This window comes from Entelurus aequoreus, linkage group LG17 (genome assembly GCF_033978785.1).
Source record: "Entelurus aequoreus isolate RoL-2023_Sb linkage group LG17, RoL_Eaeq_v1.1, whole genome shotgun sequence".
In the NCBI taxonomy this organism is placed as follows: domain Eukaryota; kingdom Metazoa; phylum Chordata; class Actinopteri; order Syngnathiformes; family Syngnathidae; genus Entelurus; species Entelurus aequoreus.
The window spans coordinates 46,450,691-46,466,115 of record NC_084747.1 but is presented as its reverse complement, the minus strand read 5'-3'; the positions used below and the strand labels follow the sequence as shown (position 1 = coordinate 46,466,115).

Genomic DNA, 15,425 nt, shown 5'->3' with positions numbered 1-15,425 from the left:
AAGAACTCGATTAACAGAGACTCTAACCAGGAGGACATTTGACTTGGATACACAGACGCCTGTAGAGAACTGGGACAACACAGACTCTTACCAGGATTACTTTGATTTGGATGACAAAGACGCAGACGTGCTACTGTGAGTATGCAGCTTTGGCTTTTTTTTGCGTATGTACGTAACTTTTTTAAAATATATAAGCTTTATGAACCTTGGGTTAGGTGAACGGTCTTTTGGGCTGAGTGATTGTGTGTGTTGATCATGTGTTTGAATTGTATTGGCGTGTTCTATGGAGCTAGGAGCTAGCAGAGGAGCTAGCATAACACGTACCGTACCTACGTGCGCGTCACGTACGTAACTTTTTAAAAATATATAAGCTTTATGAACCTTGGGTTAGGTGAACGGTCTTTTGGGCTGAGTGATTGTGTGTGTTGATCAGGTGTTTGAATTGTATTGGCGTGTTCTCTGGAGCTAGGAGCTAGCAGAGGAGCTAGGAGCTAGCATAACAAACACGCAGGTGTTATTATGCAGGATTAATTTGTGGCATATTAAATATAAGCCTGGTTGTGTTGTGGCTAATAGAGTATATATATGTCTTGTGTTTATTTACTGTTGTAGTCATTCCTAGCTGAATATCAGGTACCGTGAGTATGCAGCCTTGGCTGCTAAACATTCGATAACTTGACCGTATGTGCGCGTCACGTACGTAACTTTTTAAAAATATATAAGCTTTATGAACCTTGGGTTAGGTAAACGGTCTTTTGGGCTGAGTGATTGTGTGTGTTGATCAGGTGTTTGAATTGTATTGGCGTGTTCTATGGAGCTAGGAGCTAGCAGAGGAGCTAGGAGCTAGCATAACAAACACGCAGGTGTTTTTATGCAGGATTAATTTGTGGCATATTAAATATAAGCCTGGTTGTGTTGTGGCTAATAGAGTATATATATGTCTTGTGTTTATTTACTGTTGTAGTCATTCCCAGCTGAATATCAGGTCACCCCCGGCTCTCACAGCATCTTCCCTATCTGAATAGCTTCAACTCCCCACTAGTCCTTCACTTGCACTTTACTCATCCACAAATCTTTCATCCTCGCTCAAATTAATGGGGAAATTGTCGCTTTCTCGGTCCGAATCTCTCTCACTTCATGCGGCCATCATTGTAAACAATAGGGAACTTTGCGTATATGTTCAACTGACTACGTCACGCTACTTCCGGTAGGTGCAAGCCTTTTTTTTTATCAGATACCAAAAGTTGCAATCTTTATCGTCGTTCTATACTAAATCCTTTCAGCAAAAATATGGCAATATCGCGAAATGATCAAGTATGACACATAGAATAGATCTGCTATCCCCGTTTAAATAAAAAAAATTCATTTCAGTAGGCCTTTAAGTCATAATATCGTAAAGTTATGGTACTCTTACTTGAGTACAATTTTTGGGTACTCTATCCACCTCTGGTTGCATGGCACGCCTAAGCTTTGGACAATCTCTAATGCCCAAAATGTGACACTCGACTAAGTAATAACCTACATGTTTAGGAGGAGGTGAAGGCCCACAACTATATTAGAACACATATCCACTGAACCTCAATAGGTGGCAGCTGTGAGGACTAAGCTGATTCCACAAATGTTGAGTGCCAAAATACTTGGAAGGCTTGCCGACACAAATAGATGTTACACGCTATGTTAGTTCTCCAAACATGTGACGCAATCCACCAAAGACCAAGCTTGGCGAAAACACAAAACTATACTTGCTCATAGATCAAAAGACAAATCTTCATGTAAGCACACATTGTCTAATAAATTAAGCTACTTACACATTTGTATTACAGACATAAGATTTAAGAATTAACAGGGTTTCCCCTAAATTGATGCCTGTGGCGGTGTGGGCACCATGACATCGCACAATTTGCTATGTTGTTTTTTTTTTTTAAAAGGCTCAAAAAAATGTATACATACATTTAAAAACAAATGTTATTAATTACTATTAACATATATTTTATATCGTTTTGCCATATTTTCAATTGTTGTTTCTTATTGTACAAAGTGCCTCGAGACTTTTAGTAACTTTTTTATTAAAAACGACCAGCAACAAATCTAGCATCTTTTTCTGGTGTTATTATAGAATGTGCTCGTGTTTGGAGACTCTACTTCTGTCCCTCGATGTCCATGACAAAAGAGACGAGCTGCAGCGACCACGATGTCACATTTAAAAGCCACCCCCGTCTTGTTAATATTGGCACATTTTGTAGATCACTGTCCGCACATCCGTATCGCAGACATGCTGAATACGCTCCAGATAACCGCGTGCATCTTGTTTACATCCTGTGCACATTACAAGCACGGAGACGCAAGACTTTGCACGGGAGGTAAAACCTGTTGGAATTGTGCCGGTTGTTAACATAAGATTGGCAATAAAAGTTAAAAATAGAGTTGAACTTTGTGTCACTTCTTCCGGAGGCTACAATACATTATTGTTTTAGTTTGTTTTCACGTAAAAAAAAACTAATTTTTCAAGGTGTGGCAGCGATTAACTTGCCGTGGCAATGCGCCACATTCAGTTACAATAAGTTGTACAATGTTGCCTCACTCAACACTGGAGTCTACTTGTAACCAGACCGAGAACCATCTCTGAAGCGGTCACAGTCTGAGGGGAAATAATAGATTTTTAGATACATTGCAATTCGCACATGTACGATTATAGAATAGATTACTAAACGTCAGTAATCGATAATCGATGTATTTATTGTAAATAAAGTAATGAACACAGTCTAAAATGTATCTGACCGCAAACTTTAATAATCCACAAGGGAAATTGTTATGGTTCTCATGGTCCAGTTTTGCACACATTTTTATTAATTTAATAAATGTGAGATATACCGTATTTTTCGGACTATAAGTCGCAGTTTTTTTCATAGTTTGGCCCGGGGGTGCAACTTATACTCAGGAGCGACTTATGTGTGAAATTATTAACACATTACCGTAAAATATCAAATAATATTATTTATCTCATTCACGTAAGAGACTAGACTTATAAGATTTCATCGGATTTAGCGATAAGAAGTGACAGATTGTTTGGTAAACGTATAGCATGTTTTATATGTTATATTTATTTGAATGACTCTTACCATAATATGTTACGTTAACATACCAGGCACGTTCTCAGTTGGTTATTTATGCGTCATATAACGTACACTTATTCAGCCTGTTGTTCACTATTCTTTATTAATTTGAAATTGCCTTTCAAATGTCTATTCTTGGTGTTGGGTTTTATCAAATAAATTTCCCCAAAAAATGCGACTTATACTCCAGTGCGACTTATATGTTTTTTTCCTTCTTTATTATGCATTTTCGGACGGAGTGACTTATACTCCGAAAAATACGGTAATTTAACGCTGTTATTCAAAAAATGTGTTTTCTTTTTTTTAAGTTGCAAGTGATAAACAATTATTTTTTTAAACGAAAAAAATGTAAACCTGCATAAATATATATCAATTAAAGATGCATCAATAGTCAATTTTTAATCGAATCTTAGCTCCTGAATTGTAATTGTAATCGAATCGTGAGGTGCCCAAAGATTCCCACCTCCAAGTTTGGTCTGGTCCTGGGTTCTATGGACTGGGTCGACACTTGGAACGCAAGGCACTAGCAGAGCAAATGGACTAGTTTGCTTTAACTGGACCAAAAATGACAAGGGTGAAAATGCTCTTCAAGAGGAAACAAAAAGTCACTTTAAAATCACACCATGTTGTCAAATTAGTCACAGGATAAAGATATGTTGGGCTGCCAGCACTCACGTGACTTAGAAAAAACTAAATCATTGAGCTCAGTGTCAAGTTCAGAATCACTGCCAGCAGTAAGAACAAATACAGCGGAATTTGGTATTTTGATCTTTGATTTTTTGCGACTTGCACATAAAGGATCCACTGTATTATGAAATACTCTGACAGACAAGTCAGACAGAACTGCTTACAGTTAAGTCAACACATTTCATACAAAGATTGCGTGTCTGACTGTTTGTGACACTCACCTCTGCCACGCCCCCTGCGCCCACGGTCTCCTCCCCTTTCTCCAGGCGCAACATCAAAACCGTTCTCTTCCACACGACCTGGACGGGAGCAATGAACAAAAACGGTTAGTAAAATGTCAGAGAGAGAGACGCTACGCTGAAGATGTGAGGTTAATGCCACAAGTTATTGCATGCTCAATGAGTAATGAATCATCACCAGTAAAAAAAATTCCATCAACAAAGGTGTAACTATCATAATATACCAGAAATAGTCCACACCATCAAGTCTAATATAGTCACGAGGTCTATAAAAGCAAACACGCACCGGGTCAAAATGCATTAACAGCAGTGGCCGTAGGCAATCTGCTAATGTATCGTTTAAATCAACCTCACCAGATGACAGTAATTGCATTTGAAGTTCAGCATCCAGCAGATGTTGGTGTGAATGTCATGTGTTTAGACATGTCATAATGTTGTTGCAATGAACTCATCAGCTATATTAATGTTGACTTAGCAGTGTGCTCATTTTGTGCTTACGTGTGCTCACACACACCAATTTGCTTGAGAACCTAGATCTCTTCTTGTAGCGACTTCATCACTATTCTCATTGTATTTTGTTCAGTTCTGTTAGCGACTTAGCACAACAGCTAGCAATAGCTCCTTTCTGCTGTTAGGTGTGTCAAATGTTAAGCTGCTACTCGACTTGAAATTTCCTCTAGCCCTGCCCGTGTGGACCAACCTAGTGTTGCGGCTGAGTGACTAAAGAGTAGTTCCAAACTGAACAGCTAGTGGCCTTCACCGCAGTGAGCGAGTAGAAGCTCTATCTATTCCCGCGCACAAGCGTGAGACAATAAGCCTAACGTTTATGAACAAAATAAAAACTGCTTCAACATAGTAACTACTAACTAATTACATTATAAGAACAAGCAATATGTTACATTACTACTTGCAACAAAAAGTAATACGAGTACTCAACACTGGTTATCTAGCTATAAAACACTTATACAACTTTAAGTAATTTGCCATTTTGTTTAAGATACTGACAAATATTATAGGGCTGGGTGACGGTATTGTTAAACGTGCTCAAAAAGTACACACACAAATCATGTAATCAAGATGTTTTTGGGTTTGTTTTTTTTAAACTAAAATATAAAGCCACATAAAATATTTTCTTGACAAAAGAAACATCAAGTAGTGTTCTGGCTTAGCAAGAGCCATAGTTTTATTTTGTGTATTTAAATATTTTTATAAAATAAATGCAAATTAGGTGATCAGTGTTCAACGCAACTCTGTGGAGTTTATTATGATTACTTTGTGCAAAGACAGCACAGCCTTCATTTTCAATGTGAATACTATATCTTAGTTGTTTAGACAGTAACATGTTTATACAAGTTTAGATTGGGGTATGACGTTTCCTGATGGGAAAAGACGTTATTGTCGCTTGTTTTCATGTTAGCATTTAAGCTCGCTTACAAGCTAACGCTATTGCTGCCATAAATTTATCAAAGACAGTTATCGATCAGGGTTTTTCGAGAATTTTGATATAATACGGAAATACTAACCGTGGGGAGTTTTACAGCGGTTATCATTATTGTCGTTTATGTGCATGTAGTACAAACGTTGCCTAAATATACGCAAAAGAGTGACCGCTCTTGTAATCCGTAACATCGATATGGCGATTATCGACGCTGGAAATAATAGACTTCATCTTCATTTATCGTTTAAGTAAATGACTTATCTAATATCGGCAAAACCTTGACAAACTATTAAAGGAGCCATATGTAAGAAATGCACGTCAAGTCATTAAATGGACCTGATATGTCAAAAGGCATTAATAAATCATGTTCTTTCCGAATACCTCTATAACTGATAACAGTAGTTCAGCCAGGATATGCTCATTTCAAAATTTGATTTACAGCCCTGAAACATTGTTATTGCTTCATTTCGATGCCCCCCCCTCCACCGTTTTAACCAATTAGAAATTCCGTGAGTGTATTACATCCAGGTTGCCAGTTACACACCGCCATCTTCGTCTAGCTACTGCCACTGGTAAAGTTACTAAACATGTCAGACCTTAGTAAATCTAAAAGGCCTCGTTACGATTCTCAACTTATTCATGACAAAGCCAGGAACAAAACAAAGATTTGTATTGTGGATGCCTTTTAAAGATGGAGGCGACTGAAGGCAGAGAAGATTTTTTTCATCTGACGCCAAATTTGCTAATTTCCTCCTTGACAGGTATGCAAGGCATTTACATTTTCTTATTACTTGTAATAAAAGGATATGGACATTTTGTATGTAAACTATATTGTCCAATACAGTCTATGATCTTGTTTAACAAAGCTAGTATGTTCATGCAACGAATGCTTAGCATGCTAGCTTGGTCAATGGGAGCATACGTATAGCCCAGTTCGATGTGACAGGGCAAAATATATTTTCGACAAATAAAACCTAAGTGGATATGGGTAGTCTCAGTGCCTATTTCGTTCTCAATATGCTGATACGCTGAAGAAACGTGTTGCAACATTAGCACGCCTGTCGTGGCAATGTTAAACGTATGGAGACACCCAAATCACATGATAAAAGAATTCCTCATTCATGTTTGCATATTGTAAATTACATATACCAAGTTATATGGCAATCTGAAACGTTTGAAACAGTAGCCTATCGGCATACAGTTTGGTAAAATGTCTCCTTTTAGTTTTGGGCGTACATTAAGCTGCTAAGCCTGCTCTACTTATTTTCACCAGTACAACCATTGGTAGCGTTGGTTGTAGTTCGTTTTAGTCTTTGTTTTCTGATAGTACTGACAATAACCATATGATTGCCATTTGTTGTGATATTGTACAGAGGCATGATGTGCTTTTTCCTGAAAATAGTCTAATTTCTGTGTAAAATGTGTTGGTTAGAGATTTGTTATTGACAAAACACTTGTCTATTCAGCTATTTTGGTCCCAGCACCTCATCCCCTAGTAAGAGGCAGTGGAAGTTTGAAGTTCTTTGGAGTAGCCCAATCGATTCGGCTGCGTTTCTGGCAACCTCAGTCAGGGACAGGTGGAGGACTACAGAATTTTGACCGTGATTGCAGTACAATTTCTGGCCAGATTCTTACATATGGCTCCTTTAAGTATATACGATACAAAACCTAAGCGCTCTCATTCAGTACCCACTTTTTAAGCGATTTATATAGCTACTAGCTCTTCCTCCAAAAAAGGGGTGTTTTTGTCATCAGCTTACCTTCACGGCCTCGGCTGACACCACGGCCCCCCCGCCTGTTTGACCCCCCTCGCCCTCGACTGGTCTCCCTTTCGCCTCCCTTCTTCTCTCGGCTGTCCTTTACCTCCGACGGGCCTCCTTCTTTGCCCAGACTGCGCTTTTTCCCAACGGTCTCCCAGGAGTTCTGAACATGCAATTTAAAAAAAAAAAAACATTGTTCAGATAATTGAACTGAAGAGAAGATTGACATGTGTGACGCCGCACCACTGTGTCTGAGGTGCTCTCCAGCAGGAAGTTGATGGCTCTGTTTACATCCTCATTGCAGTCGTGGAGGGCAACCATGCACTCATCTTGAGTCTTGCCGGTGACCTCGATCAGCTGTGGGATTTGGTTTACTCTCATTAACAACACTCAATGTAAGAGAGTAAGAAAACGGACAGAAAAAAACAACACTGTTACCTGTTTGACTTTGCCCTCAAAGACGGCATCATTTTTGTCGTAGATCATTTGGGCCAAACGAATCTGTTCTGCTGTTGCCTGTGCGTGAAAGAAAACTTGAGTGAGACAAAAACAAAAAGAGGTAGAATCCAGGGGGAACTGGCGTTCAGATGGCAATGAACATTTTGTGGAAAAACTTGCTTCCAATGTTGGCGTTTGTCAAATTTTGAGAGACCGCAGCTTAGCAAATATATTAAGATTAATTCTGACTACAGTATTTTTCGGAGTATAAGTCGCACCGGCCGAAAATGCATAATAAAGAAGGAAAAAAACATATATAAGTCAACTGGAGTATAAGTCGCATTTTTTGGGGAAATTTATTTGATAAAACCCAACACCAAGAATAGACATTTGAAAGGCAATTTAAAATAAATAAAGAATAGTGAACAACAGGCTGAATAAGTGTACGTTATATGAGGCATAAATAACCAACTAAGAACGTGCCTGGTATGTTAACGTAACATATTATGGTAAGAGTCATTCAAATAACTATAACATATAGAACATGCTATACGTTTACCAAACAATGTCACTCCTAATCGCTAAATCCCATGAAATCTTATACGTCTAGTCTCTTACGTGAATGAGCTAAATAATATTATTTGATATTTTACGGTAATGTGTTAATAATTTCACACATAAGTCGCTCCTGAGTATAAGTCGCACCCCCGGCCAAACTATGAAAAAAACTGCGACTTATAGTCCGAAAAATACGGTATGTGCTTTACTTTGTCTCTCTTGGATGATGTCATCTTATAGCTTGAGATATAAAAGAGAAACACTAGACTTCAGTTTGGCGAGCATCAAATATTTTGCTTATTTTTTGGCTTTATGGTGTGGCAATATATATATATATTTTTTTTTTTAAAAGAGCCACTTCAAATATGAGGAAGGGGTTGTTTAAAGAAGCTAAAAGAAAAACTACATGCAAAGGCAAACACGCAAACTACGGCAAGTAGACTCACGTTTGTTGTTACTTAACGTTGTTTTTCCCTTTTACACCACCTGTGCTGTGCACCAATCGGGAATGGAAATCTCTGCATTACACTAGGACTGCACAATTAATGGGCATCGGTTTTAATTAGTGTGGTTACGTAACTGCCAGAGGCAGAGGTTTTTTCACCACCGTCACAGACATCTGAGTGACAGCCATGTTTGCCAATCAGAATTGCTGAGCCCCGCGTTTGTTACCCTCTCGCTTCAAACAGGAAGAAAGACGTGTTACTCTGTGCATCGCTCTCTGCACCTGAGCAGGTTTATTTAACGGTATAATTAACTGGACGCAGCAAGCCCTCTTTTTAGGCAGCTTACACACAAGAAGCACAGACAGACTCTACTGGCGACTTGCCACAAAGTAACAAATTAGGAGGAAAAAAATAGGATTACAAAGCTAAATGTACCGTTGTGGGAATATTTCAGCTTCAAATCCGATGAGCATTATCAGCCCATCAACACAGACAAACGAACGAGAATGCCGTGATCACATTATGGCAATAAATAAAAAAATGTCAGACCCAGCTTTTCCAACGGGGAAAATAATGCACTTTAAGATGTTCAATATTTAAGTTAGATTTTTGCTTACAGAAATTAGTTTTTTATTTTTTGTTTGTTTATTTATTTAGGATAAAGTTATTTGCTGGGAGTGGAACGGTATTGTAGATACCGCAGTATTGAAGTTTCAAAATCATCACTACTATGTTTACATTGGCCGGTCTAAAAAATAGACTACCCCCCCACCCCCCATAATCCTCTGCGCAGCTCGAGATAAGAAGGTGGAGGTGTGGAATGCAGTAAAGGTGAGAGAAGAAGGAAGCATGCAGGAGAAATGGGATCAGCGTAGATAAGAGGAATTGTTTTTCATAGACATTTCCTGAACCTTTTATCAAAGTCCATCCATAACAATTTCAATATTTTTGATTCAATAAATAAAGGGTTTGTATGTTCTCTAGATCCATCATTATGTATTATTCTAACTGATCTTTTTTTGTAGACCACAAATAAGTGTTTTAGATAATAAGATTAAAATGTTATTTGAAACGTCTCCTGTATTTAAAGGTTGAATGGTGATTACAATTTGTCCGTGGACCAGATTACTATTTCCATTATTTATTTTTAAAAATCACAACAAAACCTACCAGTATCAAATAATATACTGTGTTAATTTTTTCACGCTAAATCAATATGACCGTTAAAACTATCTTTGGGGTCCCACCGCAGTCCCAACGACCCCCTCAGTTCACCCTAGAAGGCCAAACAGTTGTTTTTTCTAAATAGAACCGGATCACAACAGAGGTCATTCCAGGACACCTTATTCACACAACGGCATGTCAATTATGTTTCTAAATAATCAAGCGTTTACAATTCTACTCTGCTCTACATATTGTTAATGGTGGATTTTGGGGCGAGCCTGCTGTGGGTTTTGACCTTGTGGAGTATTTTAATTGATTTGTTTCATAAAATTGGGGCGGTTATCATACAGTATATAACCGGCAAGGAGCAGTAACATTAGTCACTGTATGACTCATCTACGCTATGCACAAGTTTATAACGTTGTTTGTCTAAATTTGTTATCACTTGTCATCCACCCACCTGTATCTGTTTCTGTGGCTGTGTTGTCTGTGTGGCAGTGGGCAGCGTTCTGTCCCGAGTCCCCCGGGCTTGATTGCTGACCACAGAAGTCATCATATACAGTATATACAAAACAATGTATGTACAAAATAGAAAAAATCTGCAGGGAAAGAGAAAAAGGAACACAATAAGTGTCAGCCTAGTAGAAAAAAAACTGACAAAAAACTCAGCTCATGCTGAGTTTTTAGTCAGCAAATATACCGTATTTTTCGGAGTATAAATCGCACCGGCCGAAAATGCATAATAAAGAAGGAAAAAAACATTTATACGTCGCACTCGAGTATAAGTCGCATTTTTGGGGGAAATTTATTTGATAAAATCCAACACCAAGAGTAGACATTTTAAAGGCAATTTAAAATAAATAAAGAATAGTGAACAACAGGCTGAATAAGTGTACGTTATATGAGGCATAAATAACCAACTGAGAACGTGCCTGGTATGTTAACGTAACATATTATGGTAAGAGTCATTCAAATAACTATAACACATAGAACATGCTATACGTTTACCAAACAATCTGTCACTCCTAATCGCTAAATCCCATGAAATCTTCTTCCTCTGTGTCGCTTCTAAACAACTTTGCCAACTCCAAAAGGTATGCGCCGCTTCCTCTTGCCGTTTTCTGCTGCATATTTCAATACGTCCAGCTTGTAATCTGCAGTGTATGATATCCTTTTCGATGCCATTTTTGTTCAGCCCTTCTCAGTTTTTTATAAGTTACCGCCAATGTTGAAATGATCCATTTTTATAGCTACGGACGTAGTAGCAGGTTGCAACCCATGACCCACAATGCACTTCTGCCATGACCCACCCCCCGCCAAATTTTTATTGGTTGACGTGTGTGTGACGATTGCTGACATTCGCCTCGTCTCTTACGGGAATGAGATAAATAATATAATAATTTCACACATAAGTCGCTCCGGAGTATAAGTCGCACCCCCGGCCAAACTATGAAAAAAACTGCGACTTATAATCCGAAAAATACGGTAGTGAATTAGGGTTGTCCCGATCCGATATTTGGATCGGATCGGCCGCCGATATATGCCAAAAAATGCGTATCGGCAAGGCATGGGAAAATGCCCATCCAGATCCAGTTTAAAAAAAAATTCCAACGCACCGATTTAAATAATACATTCCACTTTTCTGCTGCTCCCTAATTTCCGTTCCGCATTTTCCAGCACACCTTCAACACATCCACAGGTCTGTGTCCTAACCGTTAAGACGGCCGTGTGAATTAAAAGTTACCGGTAAAAATGTCAGCTGTCTCTGTGCGATATAGAAAAAGACTATCGTGATATTCGAGTATACGTTCTCACGCAGTTGCTTTTAGCTGCGGGCATTACACAACAGGGTCTTTTCACTCTTTCCTGTGTCTCCTTCTCACAGACAGCAAGCGCACCTTCTTACACACGTCACATACGTATACGCCCTCTCCCAGCAGAGAGGTAGCAGCATGGCTAACGTTAGCTGTGATGCTAGCGCAGCCGTGTGAGTGGTAATACGAATGAAGGAAGAATTCATTAATTCCCCCAAAAAACAGCAGGGGGTCCATCGTCTGGCGGTGGTTTGGCTTCAAGTGGGAACATGTCGAACAGACAACCGTAATTTGTCAAGTGTGGAGCAAAAGCGTTGCTACAAAAAGTAGCATTACTGCTAATATGTAGCATCATTTGAAAAGTCCCCTGCTAGAGAATGAAGAATGTTTGAAACTCCGCACGTCAACATCTCCATTCGATGTCACACGCCACCATTAAAATGCCGAGGCAAACATTTCCAGATCAACAGCGTATGAAAAAAATATTGATTTTTTTAGTTGTGATTTCCTTCTCTGCATGAAAGTTTAAAAGTAGCATATATTAATGCAGTATGAAGAAGAATGTTTTAATGTAGACACATAGAATCATCATACTGCTGTGATTATATGCATCAAGTGTTCATTCAAGGCTAAGGCAAAATATCCAGATATATATAATGTATCGCGATATGGCCTTAAAATATTGCGATATTTAAAAAAAGGCCATATCGCCCAGCCTTAGTTCAATGATGCCATTTCTGTTTATCATGTATAATTTTGTCTACTTTGTGTTCATCCTTGAATAAACAGGTCAGTTTCTTGTTACCAACCATTGTGTATTATTCAAACTCACCTAATTCAGCTGGCTAGTTATCAAGAGTACTAAAACCCTTTTCAACATGAATCTGACAACTACCGTATTTTTCGGACTACAAGTCGCAGTTTTTTTCATAGTTTGGCCGGGGGTGCGACTTATACTCAGGAGCGACTTCTGTGTGAAATTAACACATTACCGTAAAATATCAGTATCATTTAGCTCATTCACGTAAGAGACTAGACGTATAAGATTTCATGGGATTTAGCGATTACGAGTGACAGATTGTTTGGTAAACGTATAGCATGTTCTATATGTTATAGTTATTTGAATGACTCTTACCATAATATGTTACGTTAACATACCAGGCACGTTCTCAGTTGGTTATTTATGCGTCATATAACGTACACTTATTCAGCCTGTTGTTCACTATTCTTTATTTATTTTAAATTGCCTTTCAAATGTCTATTCTTGGTGTTGGGTTTTATCAAATAAATTTCCCCCAAAAATGCGACTTATACTCCAGTGCGACTTATATGTTTTTTTCTTTCTTTATCATGCATTTTCGGCCGGTGCGACTTATACTCCGGAGCGATTTATTCTCCGAAAAATACGGTACTGCAGATTACAAGCTGGACGTAGTGAAATATGCAGCAGAGAACGGCAATCGAGCAGCAGAAAGAAAGGACATACCAGGAGCGACACCGAGGAAGAAGATTTCATCGGATTTAGCGATCAGGAGTGACAGATTGTTTGGTAAACGTATAGCATGTTCTATATGTTATAGTTATTTGAATGACTCTTACCATAATATGTTACGTTAACATACCAGGCACGTTCTCAGTTGGTTATTTATGAGTCATATAACGTACACTTATTCAGCCTGTTGTTCACTACTCTTTATTTATTTTAAATTGCCTTTCCAATGTCTATTCTTGGTGTTGGATTTTATCAACTAAATTTCCCCAAAAAATGCGACTTATACTCCATTGCGACTTATATGTGTTATTTTTCCTTCTTTATTATGCATTTTCGGTCGGTGCGACTTATACTCCGAAAAATATGGTAGTGAATATGCAATCTGACAGTGTAGTGGAGTATACCATGTAAGACCATCTGTCAAATTGAGGAGTTAAATTTAGCCCCCCAAAGGGGACCGTGTGGGTGTCATCTTGCAACCCCCCCCCCCCTCCCCACTTTACAAAAACACCTCCAGTGTGCAGCAACAAATGTTATGCAAACACTACCGTTAATAATAACAACAACAATACTTATTGACACTAACACATGACACGTATCAACTACAAATTGTCTTGATTTGACCCACCGCGACCCCGAAAGTGACAAGCGGTAGGAAATGGATGGACGGATGACGGAAATGCGAAGATTCACCGTCGAATTTGATGGCTAATAGTAGAGACTTGACACACGACAAGAAAGTTTAACGGTGGTGGAGACTATATACACGTATGAGGAAGTCAAAAAAATAAAATAATATGAAACGGTGACGAACGCCGAAGTTAGCTTAGCATGGCCGGAGCTAGCTCGCGTTAGCCGCGGCTACTTGTCTTTGTTCCGTGTGCAACAACGCGATACACTCGAAGACGAACCTACGTTAAAAAAAAGATACGCATTGCCGGAAATGCGCCCGATTAGTCATGTAAATGACATCCGGTTTGTTCGATACACTTTGGCGAATTAAAAACAAAAGTGCGCAGAATTTCGTCTTATTGTGAAAGTCCACCCTCAAAAATGGAAGCTAATGCTATCGGCGGGCTAACCACCGTGACTGAGAAGAATGCGCAGTGATTTACGCCACAAATACAACACACACACCTTAAAGTGGATACAATGTGATGTTTGAATATACAACACGATGTTTAACATACATATATATGACTAATATCGGCATAATTACTAGCCCGGTGTGTGAACGGCCTGCCGACAGACACAATATACAACGACGTTAGTGCCGTGTTTCCAAAGACGGGCGCTCACTTCCCTCCAAAAAAGGCCATTTTATTAAGTTTTGAGTGAGGCAGGCGACTGGCGTGGCGTGAATAACAACAATAAGACGCCGTCGTGAGTTATTTAGTTACCTGCTAACACGCTTCGCCCAGCCAGCAGCAGCAGCAGCAGCAGATGTCACGTGACCCTCCGCGCCGTTGTTGAACGTTGCTTTCTGTCCGCAGCCAATAGGAACCTGTCCTGCGGGTCACGTGGTATCAAAGACTTTCGTGCGCGTCGCCGAAAAGAGCGCGCGCACTCTCGCCAAACATAACCTCGGCGACGACGCGGATTGTTTTGAATAATGCGACAATTAAGGCATTTATAATATGTATTAACATTTTTTACTAGTGTTTTCCTTTTTTTTCCCCCATTTATTTATTCATTTCAGGCAATGACATACAAAAGTACAAAGTTGACAACACATAGTAATATAAATTAAAGGCCTACTGAAATGAAATTTTCTTATTTAAACGGGGATAGCAGATCCATTCTATGTGTCATACTTGATCATTTCGCGATATTGCCATGTTTTTGCTGAAAGGATTTAGTAGAGAACATTGACGATAAAGTTCGCAACTTTTGGTCGCTGATAAAAAAAAAGCCTTGCCTGTACCGGAAGTAGCGTGACGTCGCAGGTTGAAAGGCTCCTCACATTTCCCCATTGTTTACACCAGCAGCGAAAGCGATTCGGACCGAGAAAGCGACGATTACCCCATTAATTTGAGCCAGGATGAAAGATTTGTGGATGAGGAACATGAGAGTGAAGGACTAGAGTGCAGTGCAGGACGTATCTTTTTTCGCTCTGACCGTAACTTAGGTACAAGCTGGCTCATTGGATTCCACACTTTCTCCTTTTTCTATTGTGGATCACGGATTTGTATTTTAAACCACCTCGGATACTATATCCTCTTGAAAATGAGAGTCGAGAACGCAAAATGGACATTCACTGTGACTTTTATCTCCAT

The 15,425-nt window shown here is 39.1% G+C and overlaps 1 pseudogene; it reads right to left on the bottom strand.

The window, feature by feature from the left end:
- Nucleotides 1-14,686, bottom strand: part of LOC133632952 (ubiquitin-associated protein 2-like) — a 44,848-nt pseudogene extending 30,162 nt beyond the window's left edge.
- Between the last annotated feature and the right edge of the window lie 739 nt (nucleotides 14,687-15,425).